Source organism: Mauremys reevesii, linkage group 3 (genome assembly GCF_016161935.1).
Source record: "Mauremys reevesii isolate NIE-2019 linkage group 3, ASM1616193v1, whole genome shotgun sequence".
NCBI classification, from domain to species: Eukaryota; Metazoa; Chordata; order Testudines; family Geoemydidae; genus Mauremys; species Mauremys reevesii.
This window is the reverse complement of record NC_052625.1, coordinates 64,750,637-64,759,085: the sequence shown is the minus strand read 5'-3', so window position 1 is coordinate 64,759,085 and position 8,449 is coordinate 64,750,637. Positions and strand designations below refer to the sequence as shown.

At 44.4% G+C, this 8,449-nt stretch overlaps 1 long non-coding RNA gene across 1 annotated transcript; it reads left to right on the top strand.

The window, feature by feature from the left end:
* Nucleotides 1-19: 19 nt before the first annotated feature.
* LOC120401547 lies at nucleotides 20-5,106 on the top strand. The gene is made up of 3 exons (XR_005596530.1): nucleotides 20-668; nucleotides 4,139-4,265; nucleotides 4,399-5,106. It is a non-coding gene; the product is annotated as an uncharacterized LOC120401547 (long non-coding RNA).
* The last annotated feature ends 3,343 nt before the right edge of the window (nucleotides 5,107-8,449 follow it).

Sequence of the window (8,449 nt, the reverse complement as noted above, 5' to 3'; positions counted from 1 at the left end):
GGCCGGGCAGCAGCCTGCGACGCCGCCATCTTGGAGCGAGGCGCAGGCGCGGGGTCTCTCCCCAGCCTCACGGGAGGGGCGGGCTCAGAGCCGCTGCGCTCATTTGGGAAGCTTGGAGCCAGGGGTGCGTCGTGGCTGCGGGGCCCGCAGCAGCATCAGCCCGGCCCCCCCTGCCGCGGGGTCCTGCCAGGGGCAGCTGGAGGGAGGAGCTGGGTCTCCAGCTCCCTACACCCGCCCAGCTCTGCGCTAGGGCTGCCCTAGGCTGCCCCTGCCCAGGGCCCGCGCTTGGAGGTGGCAGCCCGGGGACCACCTGGGGTTCGGGATCAGCCGGCCTGGCCTGGTTTTATACCTCGGAGGTGGAGCCCTCGGCTGCCAGAGGGAGGCCAGGCTGCAGTTAGACCAATTGTAAAGTTCCCTGGGGCTTGGGCCGCCTCCTTAGATCGTCCCTCTTGGGACCCCCTCTTAGCACAGCTGAGTCCTGGTGGTTGATTGGGGCTCCTAGGTAACCATGATAAAATAATAAGAAATAGAGCCTTTTCTTATACGTATCGCTGCATTTCTTCATCAGCCCCAAGGCATAGAGACATAGAAATGTAGGACTGTAGGTCATCTAGTCCAGTCTCCTATACTCAGGGCATGACTAAGTAAACCTAGACCGTCCCTGACAGGTGAGTGTCTAAGTTGTTCTTAAAAGCCGTCAATGACAGAGATGACACACCCTCCCTAGGCAATTTATTCCAATGCTTAGCTACACTGACAGTTAAGAAGTTTTTCCTAATGTCCACTCTAAACCTTCTTTGCTGCAATTTATGCCCATTTCTTAATTTTTCACCCTTCTCCTTGTAATGACTTTTTATGTATGTGAAAACTGTCATGTCCCCCCTTACTCTCAAGACTAAATCAATTTTTTTCAATCTTTCCTCAGAGTTTGTTTTCTAGACCTTTGTCATTTTTGTTGCTTTCTTCTGGACTTTGTCACGTTTTATTAGGAAAAATCCATGGACCAGTCATGGTAAAAATGTACAAAATCAGAATGTGGTCATGTGGGGGCCGAAGTCCAAGCCCTGCTTCAGGAGGGCTGAAGCTGGAGCCGAAGAAGTCGCAGCCATCTGATAAACTCATGGAATCTGTGACCTCCATGACCAAATCATATTCTTACTGCTGATATAGGAGATATGGATCATGGGGACTTTATGATAAACATTTCTGAGGCCCTTATTACCTTAGATACTAGGCTGATCAACACCTTTCATTTGCAGTATTTGTGATGCCTCTTCAGGAGTAGGTTTCTTAAGGATTGATGGCTAAAAGGTACTACATCTTCTCTTGGGGAACAATAAGTTCACTTACAGGCTTTCTCACAGACTTAACTGGCTTTCTTATGGCTGTTTCAGCAGCATGAAAATTCACTTGGCGCAATGTCCTCTTAAAACTGAAGGAATGAGCAACCACTACTTCAAAATCCAGCCATTCGGTTGAATTAAGGGTCAGGAGTCCATAAGCACATGCAGGATACCTTGTTGCTGTTTCTAGCTGAACTGCAACTCTGTGTTCTTATTACTGCCTCCCCACCCCCATTTGTTACACTTACTTGTTGCACCTTATCTTAAATTGGATTATAAACTTTTTGGGGCAGGGGAACCATATCTTATATTACTTTATACAGTGCCTAGCACAAACAGGGCACTGATCTTGATTAGGGTGTTTGGGTGGTACCAGAACACTAATAATCATCCCTTTGGCTTGTGGAACAGGAGAGCAGACCAGGAACTGAATGCAAGGCTCTCCCATGGCGATGCAGAACACTAGCTAATGGCTGGTCTACACTAGAAGTGCTCTATGCCAACAGGAGAGAGCTCTCCCACTGACACTGGTGCTTTGGGTGGTGTAACTTACATCGCTCAGGGGGGTGACTTATTCACGCCCCTGAGTGACATAAGTTATAACTACATAAGTGGTATTGTGTACAAGTCCTGAAGGATCTTTCCAGAAAATAAGAAACTAAGGCAGTGATTGCATCCAGGTCTCTTGTGTTATGTACAAAATGGACCAGAGAGAACACTAGCCACAGATGACTCCCTCCACACTACTTCCCCTACCTCTGATAAACTTTCCCAGTATACCTCAAGATACCAGACATATACTCCATGGCCACACCACAGCAGTTGACCATCTGAAACCATGGAAAAGCTTAACGGAACTGCTTAAAAAAAAATCCATGATGGCTGCATGACTGGAAATGTGGCACAGACAACTTGAAATACTTCATAAGGATGTCAAAATGCACATTGCTGAATGCCTTCCTGTGATGTTATGCAGTCTATATGGTTTTATAAAAATATGGTAATGAGTGAACATAATGTAACTGGAATATGCTTCATGCAAAAGGTCTCTTGCAAGGTATCATTACAGAGCTTATAATCTACTGAGTGTGGTCATCCTATTTGTATAAATGTAACACTCTTGTATCTGAAACAAGAAATATGAAATATAACTCTGAGGGCCTATTGTAATTATGCAAAGTGTGGGCCATTATTGGTGGTTTGGAATCTTGATGACTCCCATTAACCAGGACAATTGACTGTGGATGGCTCTGTTTGCAGGCAGCCTTCCTGTGAGTCAGGCTGGGAGGAATGAAGGCTTGAAGTCTTGCAGTGATGTGATCATGTCACCTGAACTGGAATCCATCTTTAACCTGGTATCTTTCCATTGAGAAGGAGGGGGTGGGAACCCAGAGAGGGACAAAAGGATTCCCACCTTATGCAAAAGATATATAAAGGGGTGGAACAGAACAAAGAGAGGAGTGGAGTCATAATGAAGAATTCCCTAGATACCACCTGAGCTGGAAAAAGAGCTTTACCAGGGGGAAGAATTGTGCCCGGCCTGGAAGATGTCCAGTGTGAGGAAAAACTTACTGAAGCATCTCTGAGGGTGAGATTATCTGTATTCAGTTTGATTAGACATAGATGTGCACATTTTATTTTATTTTGCTTGGTAACTTACTTTGTTCTGTCTGTTACTACTTGGAACCACTTAAATCCTACTTTCTGTATTTAATAAAATCACTGTACTTATTAATTAACTCAAAGTATGTATTAATACCTGGGGGAGCAAACAACTGTGCATATCTCTCTATCAGTGTTATAGAGGGTGAACAATTTATGAGTTTACCCTGCATAAGCTTTATACAGGGTAAAATGGATTTATTTGGGTTTAGACCCCATTGGGAGTTGGGCATCTAAGTACTAAAGACAAGCACACTTCTGTGAGCTGTTTTCAGGTAAATCTGCAGCTTTGGGCAAGTAATTCAGACCCTGGGTCTTTGTTGGAGCAGATGGGAGTGTCTGGCTCAGCAAGACAGGATGCTGGAGTCCTGAGCTGGCAGGGAAAACAGGAGCAGAGGTAGTCTTGGCACATCAGTTGGCAGCTCCCAGGGGGGTTTCTGTGATCCAACCCGTCACACTTCCCATGGGTGCAGAGAAGGATTAGTCAACCTGGAGATGTTTAAATTACTTCCAAACAAGAGCTGGTGGGTCAAAAGTCAATATGCGGAAGTGAGGCTATTGCAACAATCCAGACAAACGTGGCTGCAGTGAAACACGAACCATGGAACATCTGTTGGTCTGCCAGCTCCTCGAGGAACTATGCACCATGGAATATCTTGCCAGTGTTACAGATGGGGCATGTGTGCCCAACACTGGAAAAAAAAGCTATGATTGTGTTGGAAGGACATGAGAAGAAGAACAATATACCTCTACCCTGGGAGGCCTCTTCCAAGTATTCCTCTTCTGCATCTCCCCTTTTTAATATGATTCTTAGAGCCCTTGTTAATTAGCATAAGGCTTTAAATTGTTCCCTCTTGCTTTGTTATGTAATATGGCCATCTCTAGAAGCAGGATGGTCTTTAACTTCTCTAAGCTTATACCTAACAGCTATAAGAGACATTTACTGATTTCCAGTCCAGGGATATTTACAGCAGTATTGGACACAGTGATGTTACACTTTTGTGGGGGGGTTCTTATTTTTTCGTTTATAAAGTGAGCTTTATGCTAGTGAAAGGAGCTAAGCTGCAGGAACCTGATTGGTTATTAAATAAATTCTCAATTAAACCCAATATATTCAACTTTCCTTCTTCTAGCTGGCTTGCCACAGGTGGCAGAGAAGGCAGACTGTGTTTCAAATGGGATGGAGACCAACAGTTAGAAGTACAACATTGGTCCACGAATAATGAAGACAGGCAAATAAGGCTTTTCAAGAGCTTCACTGTATCTTTTGACCTGGGGTAGGGATGTTAGTGCAGCACTATGGAGAAGTCTTACAGAATTAAGCTAATACGGTGATGCAGATACAGTACTTAATTTGTTCTCCTTGACCTTCCACCCAACTCCATCTTTCCAGAGAAATTTAACTGGCACATAATTTAATGCAGGAAAGAAGATTATCTGTCTTCATAACAAAGAGAAGTTGGGCAGTCTGACTGTTTTCTTTTGCTTACTTTATATCATCAGAGAGCATTTTTGACAATAAAACTGTTAACAGTGTAGATCATACAGTCCCAAGGATACAAACAAAGAGCCTGCCAATTTGGGTAGAAGCCCATCCTATCTCTCTGAGTTTGGAAATTTGACATATTTCTGATTTCTCACAATTTTGAATTTGGAGCAGTTACCATATTTGTTTCTCTCATCAAGCCGTGGTACTCAGGGGAAAAGAGAGATAATGTTGGATATTGTCTATGTGTCACAAAAGGAGAAATGAAAGAAGATCTTCCAACAGACTTCTCTTAAAGCCAACAGCCATATAGTCTTGGGCTGTGACCTTGTCAGTACTAAGTAGAGTCAGGTCTGATTAGTACTTGGATGAGAGACCTCCAAAGAAAATCTAGGATGTTGCAAGTGATGCTGGTAATTCAGTAGTGGATGCCCCTCTTTCTTTCTTAAAACTGAACCATTATACTATTGTGTGTTTAGATAGGTAAGGCAGGGGCAGAGACAGAGAGGTGGCATTTTTTGTATGAGACATAAAACCAAGTTCCTGACTGTTTGTAATCATTAAAGATTTCTTCACACTTTCTCAAGGAAAGGGTGTTCCTCTTCGTATTGTACTTTGTGGTGAAAATATATTTTGCAGAAGTAAAATATTATATGAGGCTTTGTGTTCCCTTTTTTATTGGCTTCTGTTCCATTCTTTGTTCTCATTTGAGGTATTTAATCTATTATATTTTTTGTGTTGATTGTATATATTACTGCTTTGTGCTTCCAGTAATAGAGAAGCTGTTCTGGTCCCCTGGACTGCCAGTGCTAATGAATGGCATGTGTCTCCCCTGCAGCAATACTTCCATGTAAATGGCAGGACCTATTGCTAGGAAGGCTGAAGCAATTCCAACTAACCATGATCAAAGTGTAAGCAGAGTCAGGAGGAGCTCTACCCTGACATTTGGTGGTGAATTGTGGCGAGTTGTGGAAAAGAACTTCAGAGGCTGGTCTTGTTTGCATAGGCAAACCCACCCCGCCTAGCATGAGCCCACAGATGCCCAAATGGTAACTTTGGCTGCTGTGGGATCCCCAGTTTCTCTGTTATTGGGACAGGAAGAATAAAGTGTTGTAACCCTGATTATGTGAATCAAGACCAGTGGAACTGTTTTATGACAGATGGACTCACCATCAACTAAGTAGCACTTGCTAGATAAGGGACATGGGTTCCAAAACCCAGTGAATTGAGAGAGGCCTGGGATAGGTATTTGTACTTGATGGTATATCTCCCCTGACCTTGAGGGCCTGAAACACCAATTGCACCACCTCCTCTCTCTGCTGTTGAATAGCAGAGCTAATTTTGATTCCATTAAGAGTCTAGTTGCAGGCTGCTGTGCTGAATTCACTTTGGGCCAATGGTGCACCAACACTGGGGGTCCCCTACTACAAGCTGAAATTACTAAAGAGCTAAAATTACTAAGAGCTGAGATCACTGAGTGCTGTGTTAACTAGTGGGGGAGCCTGAAGATATATTGCTAAGCGGCTGGCAGAGCAGAGCAGTTTGTGGGATGGTTGGAGCAGCCCAGGGGGTGGTGAATGGAACGGAGTTGAGCTGAGCAGTTTGCGGGACGGCGAGTGGAGTGAAGCGGTGCAGAGCGGAGCAGTTCGTGGGATGGCTGGAGTGGCTCACGGGATGGCTGGTGGAATGGAGCAGCTCATGGTGAAGGCTGCAGCAGAACTCCATGGAGAGGCGGGGCAGTTGTCCTCGGACCACGTAAGGTGCCCCTTAACACCTTGTGTGCCCCTTTCTTCCCCCATCCCCCATTGCCACCCAGCGTGGGGTGTAGAACTCCGCAGATAAACTTTTGAACTCTGGGGCTGCACTTACCAGGGACAGAGACCTTTGGGTTGTTGGACTTTTGGGGGATTTTTGGGTTGCTGGACTCAAGAGACTTTTGTGGTGTTGGACTTTAGACCCTGAGGGGAAAAGGATACTGCCAAACTTATTTGGGGGTGGGTCTTTTGCTCATGGTTTGTGTTACGATTCCTGTTTCCCCAACATAATGCTGCATTGTTTCCCTCCTTTATTAAAAGGATTTTGCTATACTCAGACTCCGTGCTTGCGACAGCGGAAGTATTGTCTCCTAGAGGCACCCGTGGGGTGGTATGTAATTGTCCCAGGTCACTGGGTGGGGGGCTCAAGCTGGTTTTGCATTGTGTTATTGAAACAGAACCCCTAGATACTGAACCCGGCCCTTGTTGCTGCCAACTCAGACGGGCAGAAGGGTTACAAAAGAATCATAGAAGTTAAGATAGAAAATCTTATAAGGCCATCTAGTTCCCCCACACAACTCTAGTCAGCACAGGTTTGTTCCCTATGGGACATTTTCTGTTACTTTCCATAAGAGGTCACTGCAGGTCAGTATTCAGAGTTTGTATCCAGAAAGCTTCTGTGAAAGTCAGGAAACCTTCAGAACTCAGCAACAAATTGGTTGCAAAATACTACTGTCAAGAATTACAAGTATTGTAGCTGTGTTGGTCCCATGCTATTAGACAGGTCAGAACCTGAAGAAGAGTTCTGTTTAAGCTTGTCTCTCGAACCAACAGAAGTAGGTCCAATAAAAAGTATTAACTCACCCATGTAGTGTCGCTGCTGTCAAGAATGTTTATCATGACTAATAATTTGATGCTGCAGAGTGGGATGCTGAAGGGCAGAAGAAATGTGATTAAGTTTGACAGCTGATTTTCCGGGTTTTAAAACTAGGAAACTCAGTTTCCATTGAAGTGATATGTTAACAAAATACAAGGTTCTTATGACTACTAATACCATGGTCCCTAAAGAGTGACTGTGATAGGATTGCTTCAAGGCTCACAACAAACCACTGTTAGTCCACAGCTAGGCACACAAGACAACAGATTTTTGTTTGTTTGTCACCCCCTTCAGGCAGGACACTATGTGAAATGGTTTTGCTGAGAAAAACAAGCAAGTCACTATAGGAAATCAAAAAATGAGTCCCATGTCAGGCCTACCTTCCCTTGGGGAGGCTGTAGCAGACAGCAATCTCTAGTAATTTTCTGGCCTCATCTAGACTTTATTCGCTCAGAGTGAAGTCTACTCTCCCAGCTGAGCTGGGATCTCCCTTTTTAACCTCTCCCTCCAAGCCTGAGACCTGTTGCAGATATAGCAGTGTGGTACTAATTGACCCATAGCAGCTTGTTAACCCTTTCCTGGCCAGTGTGGGGTTAGAATACCTCATCAAAGGGTTTGTATACCTTATCTTACATTTTAAACCTAAAGACAGTGTTAGCCAATGTCAGCTCCCCAGGGACAAAAAGTAGCCTTTCTGGGGTGTCTTTCCTGTTCTATATTGTACTTTGAATGAGTATAGCTGGAGGGATAGGTACCACTACGTTATTCGGAGGTTCGTATCTCATGATGTTCAGCCGTCGCAGAGAGTGTGGTCAGGGTGAATAGGTTTCAGAGGAAGTAATAGCAGCCACAGAGAAAATCAAACCAGCTACTATCCATGATTAGAAATCAGTATCTACATTTACAGAAAGTGCATTGTGTTTATCTTTTAAAGTTATTTTCAAGGCACCTACATGCTTCAGATCAGTGTCAATCAAACCACTGCAAGGAGTTCTGGGAAAGAGTAAAAAAATAGCAATTATGCACTGTTTTATTTCCTGTCTCTAGGACATCCATAGAAAGGGATCAGCTAATGTCACTCAGGCCCAGATCCATAAAGGTATTTAGGGTCCTAAATTCCATTGAAATCAATGCAAGTTAGAAACCCAAATACCTTTGTGGCTCTGGCCCTTAGTAACTATCAGTTGTTTACTGTTCATCAGAAGTGCAGCTCACCAAATAGCCCAACCACCCAGAGCCGGAGTTCAGAAGCCCTTCTGAGCATTGTACAGTAACCCTGATCTGTTAGGGCCCATGGTTACTGAGAAGCTCATCTCACCTATAGCTC